Genomic DNA, 20,354 nt, shown 5'->3' with positions numbered 1-20,354 from the left:
ACCGGGGCATGTAGTTCCAAAGCTTTACTCACAGTCTGTTGTGCATACAGGTGCCCGCATCCGTGCCGTGTCCTCCGGGTCAGGGGCTCAGTCAACCTCCAAGTTAGATGAAGCACTCCATTCCAACACTCTGCCAACATGTGCCTTTTCTGAACGTCTCCCTCTATTGCTACACAACCCCTTTAACATAGTCAATATCTTTGTAACTCAGAACGTCTTAAAAAAAAAAAAATTAATTCCTGCCCTTCCATTTGATTAGGCTAAACCTCTATGCCTTTAATGTCTCCTCCACCTCCCCCAATACATTCTACATTATTCTTAGTTGTTTTCCTTCATGTAGAATTAACCTACAAGGAAAGAAAGGGTTTATTTTAATTCCGATATTTCTGTCCCATTGACTTGCATTGGTTTCCGGTATCGGAATCGGCGATATCCGATACTTTTTGGGTATCGGTCCGATCCAATCCGATCCGATATTTCCCGATATCGGAAGGTATCGCTCAACACTACTCATGACGCTGTATGGTGGCTTGTTTTTTTCGGGACAAGATGTCATTTTCAGCGGTACCATGTTTATTTATATCCGTCTTTTTGATTGCGTATTATTGCACTTTTTATTTGGCGGTATGATGATAAAGCATTCTTTTTTGCCTTGTTTTTTTTTTAAGAGGTTCACTAAAGGGGTTAACTAGTGGGACAGTTTTATAGGTCGGGTTGTTACGGACGCGGCAATACTAAATATGTGTACTTTTATTGTTTGTTTTTTTATTTACAAAAAAAAGAATTTATTAGGAAATATTTTATTATTTATTTAGGAAGTTTTTAAAAATTATTTTTACACTTTTTTTATTTACTTTATTATATTGTCCCCAGGGGGACATCAGAGCACTGTGCCAGATCAGCAATCTGACAGGCACTGCAGGCGGCTTCACAGTGCCTGCTCTCAGCAGGCACTGAGAAAGTCACCTCCATGCTGGGAGGAAGGTCCGGAACAACGTGAGCACATCTCGTTGTTCCGATGGTCTCAGGGAAGCACGCAGGGAGCCCCCTTCATGCGCGATTCTTCCTTATGCCCCCAAAACACTGCGATCATGTTTGATTGCAGTGTGCTGGGGGTTAATGTGACAGGAGCGGTCCATGACCACTCCTGGCACATAGTGCCGGGTGTCAGCTGTGATAATCACCTGACATCCAGTCGCGATCAGCTGATCGCAATGACGTACAGTCCCTTCCACGGTCATACGGGCCCAGGTCAGGATAGTATGTCATCTGTCAGAAAGGGTTTAAATTCATAGCAGATTTACTTTTCAAGAAAAACTGCATGAAAAGGTAAATTTGAACACAGTGCATCAATTTTCCATTTTAATGGAGAGATCAAACTGAAGCAAAAGTAGGTGAATGCACTATACATGGCTCACTCATCACATGTGCTAAGACACTGAAGGGGCACACTAACTTAATATTAACGTCAAGTGCCCAATGCATGCAGAGTGCCGTGGAGGGGCAAATCACCACACAGGGATCAACCACTGCAATACCCAGACCTCAGTATACGCCTTCAGGTATACCGGCTGATATAGAGTACATTGTCTCACAACAAGAAACAACAGATCATGCTGCACCATATTAACAATTTATTTAGAGAACAATAGAAACCATACACAGATATGTAAATAACACAATTAAGCAAAAAGAAACTCGAGCAGCTATGTCAATCATGCATAGAGGCCTGATAGTTCAAAGAACGCAACATCAGTGGGCAGAAAATATTGAAAACCTGTAAAGAATGAAAAATAGAAAACATTAAAACCATGTAGAATATCACAAATTCATATGCCAAATAACTTTAGAAAGACCACATGAGGGGAATGTTAGAGGACAGCTAACAGAACAACAATTAGATATATGTATGAACCTTATATTCAACATTCAGACCTGGTGGTTGGAGTGTGCCAAGACTTTGAATCCATTTAGGTTTGTGCAATTTCAGAAGTCACTGTTTTTTCTTCCCTGACACAAAATCTCATCTGACTGATAGAATGTTCCAGAATGTCCAGTCTTAGTAACATAATCACTATTGGTTAATCAGTTTTTTTCAGTTCTAATGGAACTTTTGTGATTCATCATCTTGAATTTAACCTTTACTGCATAGTGTTCTCACGTATATAGGTGAGGCCACAGGGGCAAGTGATCATATACAGTGGGGCAAAAAAGTGTTTAGTCAGTCAGCAATAGTGCAAGTTCCACCACTTAAAAAGATGAGAGGCATCTGTAATTTACATCATAGGTAGACCTCAACTATGGGAGACAAACTGAGAAAAAAAAATCCAGAAAATCACATTGTCTGTTTTTTTTTCATTTTATTTGCATATTATGGTGGGAAATAAGTATTTGGTCAGAAACAAGCAATCAAGATTTCTGGCTCTCACAGACCTGTAACTTCTTCTTTAAGAGTCTCCTCTTTCCTCCACTCATTACCTGTAGTAATGGCACCTGTTTAAACTTGTTATCAGTATAAAAAGACACCTGTGCACACCCTCAAACAGTCTGACTCCAAACTCCACTATGGTGAAGACCAAAGAGCTGTCAAAGGACACCAGAAACAAAATTGTAGCCCTGCACCAGGCTGGGAAGACTGAATCTGCACTAGCCAACCAGCTTGGAATGAAGAAATCAACTGTGGGAGCAATAATTAGAAAATGGAATACATACAAGACCACTGATAATCTCCCTCGATCTGGTGCTCCACGCAAAATCCCACCCCGTGGGGTCAGAATGATCACAAGAACGGTGAGCAAAAATCCCAGAACCACGAGGGGGGACCTAGTGAATGAACTGCAGAGAGCTGGGACCAATGTAACAAGGCCTACCATAAGTAACACACTACGCCACCATGGACTCAGATCCTGCAGTGCCAGACGTGTCCCACTGCTTAAGCCTGTACATGTCCGGGCCTGTCTGAAGTTTCCTAGAGAGCATTTGGATGATCCAGAGGAGTTTTGGGAGAATGTCCTATGGACTGATGAAACCAAACTGGAACTGTTTGGTAGAAACACATCTTGTCGTGTTTGGAGGAAAAAGAATACTGAGTTGCATCCATCAAACACCATACCTACTGTAAAGCATGGTGGTGGAAACATCATGCTTTGGGGCTGTTTCTCTGCAAAGGGGCCAGGACGACTGATCCGGGTACATGAAAGAATGAATGGGGCCATGTATTGTGAGATTTTGAGTGCAAACCTCCTTCCATCAGCAAGGGCATTGAAGATGAAACGTGGCTGGGTCTTTCAACATGACAATGATCCAAAGCACACCGCCAGGGCAACGAAGGAGTGGCTTCGTAAGAAGCATTTCAAGGTCCTGGAGTAGCCTAGCCAGTCTCCAGATCTCAACCCTATAGAAAACCTTTGGAGGGAGTTGAAAGTCCGTGTTGCCAAGCGAAAAGCCAAAAACATCACTGCTCTAGAGGAGATCTGCATGGAGGAATGGGCCAACATACCAACAACAGTGTGTGGCAACCTTGTGAAGACTTACAGAAAACGTTTGACCTCTGTCATTGCCAACAAAGGATATATCACAAAGTAATGAGATAAAATTTTGTTTCTGACCAAATACTTATTTTCCACCATAATATGCAAATAAAATGAAAAAAAAACAGACAATGTGATTTTCTGGATTTTTTTTTCTCAGTTTGTCTCCCATAGTTGAGGTCTACCTATGATGTAAATTACAGACGCCTCTCATCTTTTTAAGTGGTGGAACTTGCACTATTGCTGACTGACTAAATACTTTTTTGCCCCACTGTAGATCACATACTCAGACACATGTAGCAATTTGTGATCCTAAGCCTTTCACCTGTATAAAGGTGCACAAATGAATCACAATTGTTTTTATAAGCAACTGTCAAAGCCCATCCACTGGGTGGAGCAAACATCTCCAGCCTAGTTTGAAAGAATATGAGCTTCTCCAGCTCGCTGACAACATGCAGAATCTCAGTAAAGAAAGTAAGCATTTTGCTGCTTCCTGTCAAGTACCTCAATCTGCCATGTGAGGCAAGATGCTTACCTCATCTCAGAACAGACTTGGGTCTGTGTATAAGTGTGTAGAGAAAATTTAAATCAAGTGACACACCATTTTTCATTTTCATTCATTTCCTCCTTTCTTTTCTATCATTTCGTGACTTCCATGATGATTTCTCCTAACCACAACTAGTTCCTGAAGATTTTTGTCATAACACTGGACAGGATGGTTCCGCTTCCATCCTGGTCAGGTCAGAGTTAATTTTAGTTTGCCTCTCTTTGGTTCTGGGGTGGCTATTTAATGCTGGTAGTTCCTTGGATCAGTGTCGGTGATACTTCCATCTACTCGGTTCGTGGTCACTGACCCAGGTTACTCTCTGTATCGTTGTTCCTCTGTATGTGTTAGTTTGCTGTGTATGACCCGGTTTGCCCCTTGGCTATTGCTTCTGTCTTTCTGCTTGGTACTGATTCATCCCTCCTGGTATTCTGACCCTTGGCTTTGCTCTCTGACTACGTTATTGGTTTTGTCTTTTGTGTTCCATGCCCTCGGCCTGCTCCCCGTCCTTGTGTGGGGTAACCCTGCCCCCTGTGGTCACGTGACCATCTAGCTCTGCCCCTGTGATCACGTGACCGGCTAAGCCAGGGGAAGAGTCCTGAGGACATAATTTGCATATTCCCAGTGCCTTCTGGGATAGGTGAAGAGTCTCCATGCGCTGAACGATCACTGGATTTTGGAGGTTGCAGCTGAGAAGAGGAAATCGGTAAGCCGCGCGCCGATAGGCACGCGAATTTTGGCTCATTTTTCATTGCTTTGAAATCTCTTTAATAATAAAAATATGGAAGAGGCCAGGAGCCATTTGGTGAGCTGCTTCTTTTTTTGCTACATGTCCGCAGACTTACCAGTGGAAAAGCTAAACTTCACATGCCACAAATGCAAGCTTGTGTCCCAGTTGGAGGAAAAGTTGCAAAATCTCTAAGAGAGGTTAGCTACATTGAAAATCATTAAGGAAGGTGAAGAGTTCTTAGACAGAGCAGAATTATCTCTTCATGTTACAGAAAGAGAAGAAATTCAAAGTGCACCTGAAGAAACAGAGGAATGGAAATATGTGACACAGAGAAGCAGGAGGATCGGGAGGCAGTCAGCACCCATACTGCTCAAGAACCAGTAGCAGGCTCTTACACAGGAGAACGATGAAGAAATACATCAGGATAAGACTTTGCCCACAAACAGCAACCTTGTATGCCCTCAGAGTCGTCCTGGATGGAGAAAGAAAAATGTTGTGAAGAAGAAACAGAGAGTGGTTGTCATGGGGGATTCCCTGTTGAGAGGAACAGAGGCCGCTATCTGCAGACCAGATATAACCTCAAGAGAAATCTGCTGTCTTCCAGGTGCAAAAATTAAAGATGTGTCTGACAGGATATCAGGACTCTTCAGACCTACTGATGACTACCCATTCCTGCTAATACATGTGGGGACAACTGACACAGCAAGAAACGACCTGAAAACCATCTGCAGTGACTTTGAAAACTTAGGCAAGAAAGTGAAAGAACTGAGAGCGCAGGTGGTCTTCTCTTCCTTCCTCCCAGTGGATGGCCATGGAACAAGGAGGTGGAATAAGATTCTGCAGGTGAACAACTGGCTAAGTTGATAGTGCAGTAAGCAAGGATTTGGATTTCTGGATCACGGAGTGAATTATCTATACGATGGACTACTTGCTAGAGATGGGGTGCACCTTATGAAGACTGGAAAACATGCATTTGGAAGTCGCCTTGCTACACTTATAAGGAGAACTTTAAACTAGAACAATGCGGGAAGGGAAGCAAAAGGCAAGAAAAAGCCATACACCTGACAAATGCTATTGAGAACTCTGCTATTAGAAGTGGAAAGGAAGAACAAAGACAAAAGAATCTAAATAATAAAAATATTGGAGAAAGAGAAACCAATCACAAACTAAAATGTTTCTATACTAATGCACAAAGCATGGGCAACAAACAAGAATTGGCACTACTAACGCAGGAAAAGAAATATGATGTCATTGGAATCCCAGAAACTTGGTGGGACAATACACATGATTGGAATACAAGGCTAGAAGGATACAACTTATTTGCAAGAAATAGACTTGATAAACAAGGAGGAGGTGGCGCATTGTATGTTAGAAACACGTATATCTGCACAGAGATTGAATCTTCAGAGACTGGGAGTTCTGTGGAAACTGTTTGGGTAAGAATACAAGGACAGAACAATGGAAAGGTCAGAACAATGGAAAGGACACCATTGTAGGCATATACTGCAGGCTGCCTGTGCAAGCTGAACTTATGGATGAACTCTATGCATCAAATGGCCGAGTTCTCAAAAAAATATGACATAGTTGTCCTGGGAGATTTCAACTATCCAGACATTTTTTGGGAATCTCTCTCAGGCAAAACTAACAGGTCAAGGAAATTCTTATCCTTTCTTGCTGACAACTTTATCTTCCAAAAGGTAAGGGAGAAAGCAAGGGGAACTGCTACCTTGGATCTAATCCTTATAAACAGGGAGGAAATGGTTGAGGAGGTAAAAGTGACTGGGACCCTAGGAGGTAGCGACCATGCTATTTTAGAATTTTGGATAACTAGAGGAGGAAGACCTGTGAAGACTCAGACATCAAGGTTAGATTTCAGAAAGGCAGATTTTAAGGGATTCAGAAAGAGAATTGGAGGGATCCAATGGCTGGATATCCTTAAGGACAAAAATGTCCAGGAAGGATTTGAAATCTTGAAAAATGAAATTCTCAAAGCACAATCGTTAACAATTCCGAAAAGAGGGAAGAATAGGAAGCATTTAAGGAATCCAGGATGGATGAACACAGAGCTTAAGCACATGCTAAAAAGGAAGAAAGAAATATTTATAAAATGGAAAGAGGGAGGCATATCTATGGAAGAATATAATGCTGTCTGCAGAACCTGCAGTGCACAAATCAGAAAAGCTGACAATGAATTGAGGCTTGCAAGAGACGTCAAAAGCAATAATAAAGGATTTTGGGGATATGTCAAAAGTAAAAGAAAATTTAAAGATGCTATAGGATTTTTACAGGATGAAAATGATGAAATGGTAAGACAGGATGTTGAGAAGGCCAAATTTTTAAATTCTTATTTCGCATCAGTTTTCTCTCAGAATGGAAATGGAAAATCAACTATTCTTCACTGTCCTATTAAGGGAATAGAAGAATCCAGGATAACTATAAACAGAAATATAGTGAGGAAACACTTAGCTAACCTAAATGAATTCAAGTCTCCAGGTCCAAATGAATTACACCCCATAGTGTAATTACACCCCATAGTATTGAAGAAGATAGCAGAAGAAATTTTTGAACCGCTCTCCATAATCTTTGAAAATCCGTGGAGAACAGAAGTCCCAGAAGACTGGAGAAGAGCAAATGTTGTTCCTATCTTCAAAAAAGGGGAAGAAAGTGGACCCAGGCAACTATAGGCCAGTGAGTCTGACTTCTATACCAGAAAAATCTTTGAACAAATTATTAGACAACATGTATGTCAGTACCTGGATAAGAATGAAGTGATTAAACAGAGTCAGCATGGGTTTGTAACTAATAAGTCATGTCAGATTAACTTAATTTTCTTCTATGACAGAGTCACTGATTGAGTGGATCAGGGAAATGCTGTAGATATAGTATATCTTGACTTCAGCAAAGCATTTGACAAAGTATCTCACACAATCCTTATTGAAAAAATGACTAAGTATGGAATGGTCAAGGCAACTGTTAGGTGGATTCATAACTGGCTTAGTGATCGGACCCAAAAAGTGGTCGTAAATGGCTGCACATCCAAATGGAAGAATGTCTCAAGTGGGGTACCACAGTGTTCTGTCCTGGGCCCTGTATTGTTCAACATCTTTATCAACGATTTAGATGAAGGAATTGAGGGTAAACTGATTAAATTTGCTGATGACACAAAGCTAGGAGGGATAGATAATACTAGAGAAGAGAAAAGATTCAAAAAGATATAAATAAACTGGAGCAGTGAGCAGCAACTAACAGAATGGTTTTTAACAGGGAAAAATGCAAAGTACTACATCTGGGCAATAAAAATGAAAAAGCATATACAGGATGGGAGGAATAGGGCTAGGCAACAGCACATGTGAAAAAGACTTGGGTGTACTAATAGATCACAGACTGAATATGAGTCAACAGTGTGATGCAGCAGCAAAAAAGGCAAATGCTATTCTGGGATGTATTAAAATAAAATAAAAATAAATCTTTATTTTTATATAGCGCTAACATATTCCGCAGCGCTTTACAGTTTTTGCACACATCATCATCACTGTCCCCGATGGGGCTCACAATCTAAATTCCCTATCAGTATGTCTTTGGAATGTGGGAGGAAACCGGAGTACCCGGAGGAAACCCACGCAAACACGGGGAGAACATACAAACTCCTTGCAGATGTTGTCCTTGGTGGGGTTCGAAAATGTGGCGCCCAAAACTGGACACAGTATTCCAGATGAGGTCTGACCAATGAGGAGTAGAGGGCAATAATGACTTCACATGATCTAACCACTGCTAACCACTGAGCCACCGTGCCGCCCCGTATGTATTAACAGAAGCATACAGTCTAGATCATGTGAAGTCATTATTGCCCTCTACTCCTCATTGGTCAGACCTCATCTGGAATACTGTGTCCAGTTTTGGGCGCCACATTTTAAAAAAGACATCAACAAACTGGAGCAAGTTCAGAAAAGAGCGACTAGAATGGTGACCGGTTGCAAACTCTGTCTTACGAGGAAAGGTTGCAGGATTTGGGAATGTGTAATCTGAAAAAGAGAAGACTGAGAGGAGACCTAATAACTGTCTACAAATATCTCAAGGGCTGTCACATTGCAGAACGATCATCTTTATTCTCATTTGCACAAGGAAAGACTAGAAGCAATGGGATGAAACTGTATGGGAGGAGACACAGATTAGATATTAGAAAAAACTTTTTGACAGTTAGAGTGATCAATTAGTGGAACAGGCTGCCATGAGAGGTGGTGAGTTCTCCTTCAATAGAAGTCTTCAAACAGAGGCTGGACAGATATGTCTGGGATGATTTAGCGAATCCTGCTTTGAGCAGGGGGTTGGATAAGATGGCCCAGGAGGTCCCTTCCAACTCTACGATTCTATGATTCTAAGCTCAGGTCCTGTGCGCACAGCGCTCCTCAATTTCCGCACACCCTGTGTATTGGCGCACGTTTCCTGTTAGCGCCTCCAGGCTTAACCTCAGTGACACTGTCCCCGTGTCACTACATTATCACCGACCCAAACATTTTTGGTGGGCTTTGGGATTCACTGTATGCCATGGACCCACTCCGTGCTCTGTCAGATCGGGTGGCTAACCTGACCAAATTGATGCAGAATCTGTCTGTTGAGCAAAGAGCTTTGGTCACTTCTCACCAACAGGTGCATAGGGAGTTAGCTGATACTGTTATCTCTATTCGGGGTGTCACTTCCCCATCGGGCAATGTGAGTGGTGTGGTGTCAGGTGTCTCTTTGTCTTCTCTTGAACCCTCTGTCAAACTTCCGGATAGTTTTTCTGGGGATAAGAAAGTTCCGGGTATTTAGAGAAAGTTACAAATTATTGTTTTCCCTGCACCCTCGGTCCTCGGGTGATGAGAGCCAAAGGGTGGGAATAGTGATATCTCTATTACGAGAGGGGCTGCAGGCTTGGGCTTTCTTCCTATCTCCCACCTCTCCTGAGAGACTGTCTGTGGATCAGTGCTTCGAGGCCTTGGGTCCAATTTACGATTAACCTGATTGAGTGAGATTGGCAGAGGACACAATTATAAAAGTCTTACCCAGGGAAAGCGCTCTGCTGAGTGGTACTGTTCTGGGTACAGGCGATGGGAACCCGAGGTTTCCTGGAATGACTCAGCACTCAGAGGGCTATTCCGACGGGGTCTCTCCAAGCATTTAAAGGATGCCTTGGACCTGCACCCACTGCCTGATTCTCTGAAAGAGGCCATGACTCAGGCCGTCCGTATGGACCGCAGGCTGAGAGAGAGAGGTGTTGTGCAACAAGATGGTCCTTTGCTGCCAGTGAAACCGGAGCCTTTGTCGTCGGTTGAGCCCATGGAGGTGGGGGCTGTCTCCATGAAGGAAAAGGAGAGGAGACGTCGCAGAGAAAAAACTCTTCTATTGTGCAGAGACGGGTCATTGGATAAAGGACTGTCTCTCCTGTCCCCCAGATTCCAAGGTCTTGGGGAAACAACTAGGTCTAGGTAACTGCCGAGGTTACCCAGACCCACAGGAACATTTTTCCTCAGCCTTCAAACTATTATTAAAAGTGGAAGTTTGTGTGAACAATTGTTTTTTCCCTCTTCTGCTTTTGTGGATTGCGGGTCTTCCGTGAACTTGATTGACTCGAGGTTGGTGGCCCGCTGTGAAATAGGGACAGTCAGGTTGGACAAACCCATGAGAGTGGTGGCTATTGACTCAACCCCGTTCACCAAGGATGGGATCCATTCTGCTACTAAATAATTGGTCCTTAAGGTGGGATCTGTTCATCTGGAGCATATAGCCTGGACAATCTCCCTGCTTGTTTGGTTTTGGGGTTTTCTTGGCTGCAATGTCATAATCCAGTCATTGACTGGGAGGACCAGGAGATTATTAAATGAGGATCCAACAGTGAAAACAAATGTCTGAATTCTGTGTTTGTGTCATCTGTTGGTCTGGAGGGTATTCCGGAGTACATGAAGGACTTCGAGAACGTGTTCTCCGAAAGTTAGGCTGAGGGGTTGCAACCGCACCGTCCTTTTGATTGTGCCATCTGGTTCCAGGGGCTAAATTGTCTAAGGCTCTATTGTTCAACCTTTCTGGTCCTGAGCAGGTCGCCATGAAGGAATATATATCAGAGAGTCTCTGCAAGGGACATATTCGCCCTTCTGTGTCTCCTGTTACTCTAGGGTTCTTTTTTATAAAAAAAAGAGAGAAAAAAAGACGGTGGTCTTCGCCTATGCATTGACTTTCGAGAACTTAATAAAATCACCATAAGGGACACATATCCCATTCCACTCATTCCCGATTTGTGTAACCAATTGTCTGGGGCCAAATAATTTTCTAAGTGGGACTTCCGGGGGGCTTATAACCTGATCCGGGTATGGGAGGGGGATGAGTGGAAGACTGTGTTTCTTACCTCTGAAGGATTATTTGAAAATCTTGTTATGCCGTTTGGTTTGACCAATGCTCCTGCGGTCTTCCAGAACTTCATCAATTATGTGTTCTCAGTATTGACTGGGCAGTTTGTGGTCATATACTTAGATGATCTTTTAATTTATTCATGCAACAAACAAGCCCATATTGGTCACCTTTGGGTTTTTCTCCAGAGACTCAGGGAAAACCAGCTCTTCGCTAAATTAGAGAAATGCTCATTTTTTGTTCAGGAACTATCTTTCTTGGGGTTCATTGTCTCTGGTGAGGGTTTCTGTATGGGCCCCAAGAAGGTTCAAGCTATTGTTGATTGAGTGCAGCTTCATGATCTGAAGGGGCTTCAGCATTTCTTAGGATTCGCCAATAATTACCGAAGGTTTATTAAGGGGTTCTCTCAAGTGGTCAAGCCCCTCACCGATTTGACACAGAAGGGGGCTGGTGCTATGAATTGGTCAGCGCCAGCGGTAGCGGTGTTTCTGTCTTTAAATAAATGTTTTATGACGTCCCCAGTTCTTATTCAACCAGATCCATCTGAATCCTCTGTGGTGGAGGTGGACACCTCGAGGTGGGGGTGGGGGCGCTCAAGGACCCGCCACACTGACCAATCTGAGACCATGCGCCGTCTTTTCTAAAAAGTTCTCCCCAGCAGAAAGAAATTGTATGGGCAATTGGGAACTGCTGGCAGTTAAATTAGCTTTTGAGGAATGGAGGCATTTTTTGGAGGGTGCAACCCATCCCATTACAGGGATTTCTTATCACAAGAACCTGGAGTACATTGAGTCTGCTAAAAGATTGACCCCGAGGCAGGCCCGATGGTCACTTTTTTTCCCCGGTTCCAGTTCTCGATCACTTTTCGTCAAGGATCCAAAAATGTAAAGGCCGATGCCTTGCCCCAGAGTCTGGATCCGGTTTCTCCTCCTGAACCTCCATCCTCCATTTTTCAACCTGGGGTGGTGGTGGATGAGGTTGCGTCGGAGTTGGAACGGGAGATTCGAGAAGCTCAGTCTCAATCTCTCTCATCCAAACTGGTTGATAAACTGTTTGTTCCAATTCAGTTTTGCCTCACGGTTCTTCGGGAGTTCCATGATCCGGCTCTGAGTGGTTATCCTGTGATCTCACCTACACGGGGGGCCATTGCAAGGGTTTTTTGGTGGTCCTCACTTATGTCTGATGTCAAGAAGTTTGTGTCTGCCTGTGAAGTTTATGCCCATGCTAAGAGCTCTCATAACCGTCCGGCCGGGGAACTGGTGCCTTTGCCAGTTCCTGATAGACCATGGACACATATTTCCATGGATTTTATCACCAATCTGCCTCCTTCCAATGATAATACTGTCATTTGGGTGGTGGTGGACAGGTTTTCCAAACAAGCACACTTTGTACCCTTGGTGGCTTTGGCTTCCACAGAAAATTTGTCCAGGTTCTTTGTACAGCATGTGGTTCGTTTGCATGGTGTGCCCTTGAATGTGGAGTCTGATCGTGGAGCACAGTTTGTGTCCAATTTTTGGAGGATGTTCTGCAAAAGACTGAGTGTTGAGTTATCCTTTTCATCCGCATACTTTCCAGAGACCAATGGTCAGACTGAGCAGACCAACCAGTTGTTGGAGCAAATTTTGCGTTGTCTTTCCACTTCCACTCAGGATGATTGGTATGATGCATTGCCGTTAGCAGAGTTTGCATTCAATGTCAATACCTCCACAGGCATTTCTCCATTCTTCTGCAATTGCAGGGAGTTCTCCCGTTTGGACTCCGGTTGCCCTGGGGCTGATGCGGCTGTTCAGCGGTTGGGGGACTTGTGGCGGGAGGTCCAGAGGAATATTGGGGAGGCTCAGAGGAAGTTTAAGCTTTTTGTGGACAGGAGACGGACTGTGGGACACATCCTTCGGGTTGGGGATAAAGTGTGGTTGTCCACCAAGAACCTTAAGCTTAAGGTTCCTTCGGCAAAATTGGGACCTAAGTTTATTGTTCCTATGAGATCACGGCACGGAGGTGGTTAACCTTTGATGCTTCATTTGCGCTTTCAAGCATCTTTTAAGATCCCCAATGTATTCCATAGGGCCCTGCTAAAACCATTGGGGGATGTGGAAGAAGCATCATTGGGTCCCTCACTGCCTGTATTGGTCTATAGTCAGGAGGAGTACGAGGTGTAGTGCATCATGGACTCCCGGTTGGTCCGTCGCTCCCTCCAGTATCTTGTGCACTGGAAGGGATATGGTCCTGAGGACTGATCCTGGGTTCTTGCCCAATCGGTTCATGTCAATCATCTGGTGCGCTCCGTTCATGCCCAATTTCCTGGGAAACCTGGGGGTCCGGTGGCCACCCGTTGAGAGGGGAGTACTGATACAAGGTGTGCACTCTGTGGATATGAGGTAGGTGCAAGCTGAACCTGGAACTTAGTCCAGACGGTCACCCAGTGAAGAGAAAACAGCTGCACTCTGGGAAATTTTGATTTTCAATGCAAAAAAAATGTTATTGTAGACCACACAGGGGAATAGTGCATTGAGGTAACGTTTCGACCCTATGTCGGGTCTTTTTCAAGCCTCACAAGAAAAGACACATGCAAAGATAGACATTAGGCTATATACAGTGATAATCACAAAAATGTACAAACTCTGTAGAGGTTTAAACAGATATACATATTTACACAATTATATATTTACACTATGTAGAAAATCATCATGTACAGGATCATTGTGTGCAAAATCATTGTAGAACAAAATTGTACAAATCAGTGAGTTAGCCCATAGGATATTGGAGTTAGATCCAGTAAATATTGATTGAAGCAGCCGTGGAGCTGGGTTACGGCGAGGCCGGCATAATAGAGGAAATGACATAAATGCAACATAATTAGGCAGTGCAAGCATGGAGACTGACCTTAAAGCACAAGAGAAAAAAGAAGCAATCACAGCAGTATGAATGTGCAGGAGGGGCTGTAAAAAGATGAAAAAAAAACAAACCAAGAGGTTTGGACCAGTATAGGACACTGCAGTAGGGAAAAGAAAGGGGGTAGGAGGGACAGAGGAGAGGCATACCTAAAGTGCCATATGTAAAAGTACGGTCTGGCAGGGACCAGGTAATGCAAGAGTTAGCAGCATGAAAGCATTCTAAAGTAGCTCACAGTGCAACACTGCTGCAGGAGATACCTGGAAGCCTGGGGCAGCAAGCGCCGTCTGTGGTGTAGTGTGCAGGCATTGGAGGTCTGTGGGTTATAGTAGCCTGGAGACCGGAAGTCAGTGGGCGTGTCTGAGGTGTGCTACAGTGTGGGAAACATAAGTGGTGTGTGCTGAAGCCAGGCTTGTAGCGCTGTTGGTGGGGGCGCCTGCGCTGAAGATAGAAACTACAAGGAGAAGACAAGACATAAACAAAAGTGTGCCTGGCATCTGCTAGTAGCACTGGGGGAAGGGAGGGGGAGGGAGAGAGAAGGGAGTGTCAGGCTGAGCCATGGAGCAAGATAGATGAGGAGAAAGTAGAGAGGTAGGGCACAACACAAGGAGGGAGAAGAGGTAGGGAGATAGCACAGAAGTGATAGAGGAGTGGGAGGAGAACATAAAAAGCTGCCTCAGGCTTCCAGGTATGTCCTGCAGCAGTGTTGCACTGTGAGTCCACTTGACAGCCTCCACAGTATACCGCACTTCCAAGCAATACACTTTACTTCGCTTCCCTGGTCGGCCCTCCGTTTCCAGAGCCGCTTCTCACACCGTACTTAATACTAGGGACGTGTCTGCACACACCGTCCCCTCCTCACTCGTCGACGCTCCTGACAGGTCCGTCACTGTGGCCGCCTTAGGCCCGTAAACCAACAGCGCTTCCACTGATCAGTCGTCATGTCAAATACGGTGTCTCACACCCAGTGCCTCGTCCCTTCTGCGGTTCTTCCTGTCAGGACCACCCCCCTGACGTTCTCTCTCAGTCCCCCTGGTTTAGATTCTCCTCACAGTGCACAGATTGTCGCAGTCCTCCTGTCACTGGAGCTCCCCCTGGGGACTGGAACCTTCTGGAACCCTCCCTCAGTATTTATAGCTCACCCGGTTCCTTGAAACTGTCACTGTAACCACGCCCCCCATGACCAACGGTTTCTAAAGCCCTAAGCTGTTGTCAAGTCCTTTGCTCACACTCCTCCCTGCCATCTAATGGTCAACCCAAGGTACTGCACATCCACTACACTTTCCTAGCTGTTTTCCCACTGTAATAACTGACACCTACCCACACTGTGCAAACCTTTCCTTCACTCTGACTAGTCCGTCCGTCCGTCAGGTCACCTTCCCTACACTCTCCCTTCCTTTGTCCATTGTTGTCCTCGACAATCGTCATCCCTGCCTTCGTCGTTCTGAAGCTACACCTACATTCTGTTGTCGGACCAGCTGTTGAGCCAAACCCACTATCTGCGGGGGCCGAACCATACTGGGAGCACTATGCTCTGAGCAGCCTACTGCTACTCACCAGCGCGCACGCCACATGACAACGTCTTTCAAATTGGGCTAGGTACACCCATATTCTCTCTATGGCGTGTACCTTCCCCTACTCTCCCCTACTGTCACCTTCCACTATTCGGTACGCCATGATCGAGGTCTCTTACCTTCCAGATCATTACCAGCGCCCGCCTTCCTCCTTCAGGGGTGTCCGTGGTGTTGGGGACCTGACCTAGGACGGCTGTCTTTCTCACGTCTTCCAACTCATTTTCCCTTCTTTCAATTACATGTCATGGTCGGCGTCCCGGTCTCTCAGACCTCCTCAACTCTTAGATCCCTACCGGATCTCACACTTTCCTTTGGTCCCGCAGACCTTCCCTTACCCGGACCTGTTGCATTTTACTTTGGCATATTATACATTAAACAACTTTATAATAGCACAAGTACCCATTTTTATATATTTTTTTTCATTTTCTTTTGCTTCTAAAGCCAACATATAACAGAAAAAAAAAAACATTGCAAGTCTTCTTTCTCCCCCCTTCCTTGGACCTGAACACTCCTCCACTTCTCCATATCCCCGTTCTGTCAAGTTTCAAATCAGCAAATAACATCCTGTAAGAGGAACATATTAAAAACAAACTCAGCACATCAAACATTTTTTTTTTTTTAAACTAGAACTGTTCTTCAGAAACTGCACTACAGTGCACCGAACTCTCGACAGTCTACTTCACTACGCAGTGGCTAGTAGTGAGGGACCCCACAGCCGTGGAACCCCCGGGGATACTGAGGGTGTCCATTCAAGTCCTCTTCTTTTCCATGCCGGCCTCTCCTTGAGTGTGGAGCAGGTTCCACACTTCCTGCTCCCGGGCCTTCTTCTTCCTGATCACCTCCGCTACCCACACGGAGGGAACAGCATGGGCCCTGGAGTCCGGTGGGCGGGACTCCGCTGAAAAAGACCGCAAGACAGAAACGGCTGAAGATTTCTGTGGCCCAGCAGCCGCTGGGGTCAGGTGGCAAATGGGGACAACCGGGTCCTCGGGGGCTGGAATCACAGGGCCCACTAAGTTGGTCGCAGCCGACTCCAGCAGCGGCATAACCGCGGCCTCAGGACAGGCCGCATCCACTACTTCCAACGAGCCGGAGTAACGGCCGATTTCAACGATGCAGCTGCTATTAGCAGGGGAAGCGCAGCAGCGTCTTCTTTGGGTGAGCTCTGCACTGATGACTCCGGGCGGGGTAGTTCGGGGACATGAGCGGGGTCCTCGCGCAGCTCCGCATACACCACGGGGCCCGTGGTAACTAGGCCTTCCGGTGCGCAGGGGCCGCGTGCTGCAGCAGAATGGTGGGGGCCGCTTGCGGAGGCACTGGTAGGGCCGGGGGTACTCTCACCTTCCCCGGCGCTGCGGCCTCCGTCCCATCATCACGCGGTTTCCCCCGCAGCTTCCGTTCCTTGCTCCACTGTCCTGCGGGCCTTCCCTCCGGACTCGGGGGTTCCGCTGAGAAGTCCTCTGCTGGTATTGGTGGCGGCCGTTCTCGCTGACTCCCCTCAGGCTCCGCTCCCAGGCTCAGCATCCCGCTGCCCGCCCGTGGTTCTGAAGATGACTTCTGGTGCAGCTCCATCTCTCTCCGCCATTGCCACTCTAGGCGGCCAATGCCCCGACACCCGCAGCATCTCATACCGTCCGTTGGGCAGCACTCGAATGGCGTCAGACAGCCGCAACCAAGTTTTTCTTCTGTGCCACTCCTCCTGCTGGGTGGGGCGTTGGCAGACCTTTCCACCCATCTGCCAAGGTCCAGTACATGGGAGCGTCGGCCTCCGGGCACATACTGCTGTCCGCGGGGGTACGTTGGAGGGGGTCCCAGTCCATTCAACGCGACTGCAAACACCCAGACCTCTCCCCTGCGCTGTAGTAATGCCGCCATCTTGCGCAGCTCCTGATACCGCCCCGGATCTTCTGTCAGCACCACGGAGTCACCACAGCGCTCCCAATTTGTAATCCACAGGTAAGCCAATTGTAATCCACAGGTATTTATTATCCAAGCAGCACAGTCCAAGTCCTTCTCCATCCTTTAAGGCAGGCCTGCCGCAGAAGATGATGTTTTAGCGACGGCGATCCTGCCGACTACGCCAAATGTAGGGTCAGTGGGCCGAGCTGGGGGGGTGGTCCCTATTCTTACCGCGCAGAGACGAAACAGAGACAAGATGGAGGCAAGTTCAGGGTGCAACAGGTCCAAGCTTTATTCTCTCGCCGTCCACATGACAGCCTCCATAGTATACCGCACTTCCAAGCAATACACTTTACTTCGCTTCCCTTGTCGGCCCTCCGTTTCCAGAGCCGCTTCTCACACCGTACTTAATATTAGGGACGTGTCTGCACGCACCGTCCCCTCCTCACTCGTCGACGCTCCTGACAGGTCCGTCACTGTGGCCGCCTTAGGCCCGTAAACCAACAGCGCTTCCACTGATCAGTCGTCGTGTCAAATACGGTGTCTCACACCCAGTGCCTCGTCCCTTCTGCGGTTCTTCCTGTCAGGACCACCCCCCTGACGTTCTCTCTCAGTCCCCCTGGTTTAGATTCTCCTCACAGTGCACAGATTGTCGCAGTCCTCCTGTCACTGGAGCTCCCCCTGGGGACTGGAACCTTCTGGAACCCTCCCTCAGTATTTATAGCTCACCCGGTTCCTTGAAACTGTAACTGTAACCACGCCCCCCCATGACCAACGGTTTCTAAAGCCCTAAGCTGTTGTCAAGTCCTTTGCTCACACTCCTCCCTGCCATCTAATGGTCAACCCAAGGTACTGCACGTCCACTACACTTTCCTAGCTGTTTTCCAACTGTAATAACTGACACATACCCACACTGTGCAAACCTTTCCTTCTTCACTCTGACTAGTCCGTCCGTCCGTCAGGTCACCTTCCCTACACATACACTACACTCTATACAACGCACACGATGTGTATGATCTGTATACACCATACACTACACTCTATACACCACACGCGATGTGTATGACCTGTATACACCATACACTACACTCTATATTCTGCTCATGATGTGTATATCCTGTATACACCATACACTACACTCTATATTCTGCTCACGATGTGTATGACCTATATACACCATACACTACACTCTATACACCGCACACGATGTGTATGACCTGTATACACCATACACTACACTCTATATACCACACACGATGTGTATGACCTGTATACACCATACACTACACTCTATACACCGCACACGATGTGTATGACCTGTATACACTATACACTACACTCTATATACCGCACATGATGTGTATGACCTGTATACACCATACACTACAGTCTATATACCGCACATGATGTGTATGACCTGTATACACCATACACTACACTCTATATACCACACACGATGTGTATGACCTGTATACACCATACACTACAGTCTATATACCACACACGATGTGTATGACCTGTATACACCATACACTACACTCTATACACCGCACACGATGTGTATGACCTGTATACACCATACACTACACTCTATATACCGCACATGATGTGTATGACCTGTATACACCATACACTACACTCTATATACCGCACATGATGTGTATGACCTGTATACACCATACACTACAGTCTATATACCACACACGATGTGTATGACCTGTATACACCATACACTACACTCTATATACCGCGCGCGATGTGTATGACCTGTATACACCATACATTACACTCTATATACCACACACGATGTGTATGACCTGTATACACCATACACTACACTCTATAGTCTGCTCACGATGTGTATGACCTGTATACACTATACACTACACTCTATATACCGCACATGATGTGTATGACCTGTATACACCATACACTACAGTCTATATACCACACACGATGTGTATGACCTGTATACACCATACACTACACTCTATATACCGCGCGCGATGTGAATGACCTGTATACACCATACATTACACTCTATATACCACCCACGATGTGTATGACCTGTATACACCATACACTACACTCTATACACCGCACACGATGTGTATGACCTGTATACACCATACACTACACTCTATATACCACACACGATGTGTATGACCTGTATACACTATACACTACACTCTATACACCACATGCGATGTGTTTGACCTGTATACACCATACGCTACAGTCTATATACCGCACATGATGTGTATGACCTGTATACACCATACACTACACTCTATGAACCACACACGATGTGTATGACCTGTATACACCATACATTACACTCTATACACCGCACACGATGTGTATGACCTGTATACACCATACACTACACTCTATACACCGCACACGATGTGTATGACCTGTATACACCATATACTACACTCTATATACCACACATGATGTGTATGACCTGTATACACCATACACTACACTCTATACACCGCACACGATGTGTATGACCTGTATACACCATACACTACACTCTATACACCGCACACGATGTGTATGACCTGTATACACCATACATTACACTCTATATTATGCTCACGATGTGTATGACCTGAATACACCTTACACTACACTCTATACACCGCACGCAATGTGTATGACCTGTATACACCATACACTACTCTCTATATACCACACACGATGTGTATGACCTGTATACACCATACACTACACTCTATACACCGCACACGATGTGTATAACCTGTATGCACCAAACACTACACTCTATATTCTGCTCA

General features: G+C 45.7%; 1 protein-coding gene across 1 annotated transcript in view; it reads right to left on the bottom strand.

The window, feature by feature from the left end:
- Window positions 1-1,706: 1,706 nt before the first annotated feature.
- The window catches only part of LOC141095453 (ATP-dependent translocase ABCB1-like), a 724,951-nt gene continuing 706,303 nt past the window's right edge, over window positions 1,707-20,354 (bottom strand). The window contains exon 30 of the mRNA XM_073581452.1: window positions 1,707-1,777. The gene's annotated coding sequence lies outside the window, so the exon portion shown is untranslated. The remainder of the gene's footprint in view (window positions 1,778-20,354) is intronic.

Source organism: Dendrobates tinctorius, unplaced genomic scaffold, assembly GCF_039654945.1.
Source record: "Dendrobates tinctorius isolate UK_male_01 unplaced genomic scaffold, ASM3965494v1 ptg000070l, whole genome shotgun sequence".
In the NCBI taxonomy this organism is placed as follows: Eukaryota; Metazoa; Chordata; class Amphibia; order Anura; family Dendrobatidae; genus Dendrobates; species Dendrobates tinctorius.
This window is presented reverse-complemented; position numbering and strand designations above follow the sequence as displayed.